Source organism: Wasmannia auropunctata, unplaced genomic scaffold (assembly GCF_000956235.1).
Source record: "Wasmannia auropunctata unplaced genomic scaffold, wasmannia.A_1.0 LD336076.1, whole genome shotgun sequence".
Lineage (NCBI taxonomy): Eukaryota > Metazoa > Arthropoda > Insecta > Hymenoptera > Formicidae > Wasmannia > Wasmannia auropunctata.
This window is the reverse complement of record NW_012026814.1, coordinates 7,592,158-7,593,023: the sequence shown is the minus strand read 5'-3', so window position 1 is coordinate 7,593,023 and position 866 is coordinate 7,592,158.

Here is an 866-nt window from a genome sequence, read left to right as displayed (position 1 = left end):
TCTGTCGAACTGATAAAGCTGATCTGTCGAACCGCCTGTCGAACCGCCTGTCTGTCCAATCGAACAGCCTGTCAAACTACCTGTCTGTTCTATCAAACAGCTATTAGTTTAACTACATAGAAAATCATATTCTTTCGCCACCTTCATTAGTTGGATATATTATATGGGTCAAGATAAAAAATGACTGTGTCAGCATTCGCCGCATCTCAATGTCATGGCAAAGTCACGAAAACGCGTAATATGAAACCATCATCATACCGCCAATCGAACCGATACCCCTGTTCTATCAAACTGATACAGCTGTTCTATCAAACCGATACCCCTGTTCTATTGAACCGTCAGTCGAACCGATACTGCTGATCTGTCAAACTGCCTGTCAGTTCAATTAAACCACCTGTTGAACCGCCTGTCGAACTGTCTGTCGAACTGCCTGTCTGCCCAAAAAACAGCCTGTCGAACCGTCTATTGAACCTATTCTATCGCTATTGTTCCTAACGGCGTAGAAATCTTATTCGTTCGCGACCAGGTAGAAATTTGATCTGCGTCAAAGATAAATATGAACGCACACATCTCAGTGTAGTAGTAGTGCCATATACATGTACGAAGAAAAGGAAAAGAAACATAATTTTAAAAATTTCACATTTTATTGATTAAAATATTATACATTTTATTGTTTATTTAATGGTGTGACCACCAGTTATATATTTTAAATACATTTTGTAATGCGCAATTCTTAACATGTTTTCCGCAACGCATAGTATTAATAACACTTAGATTATTCAAAGAAACTACATCTTCGTAATCAGTATCCAGAGTTTCAATGACTACTCTCGCATCAAGCATATCACCGAGCCATTCTCGTTTTT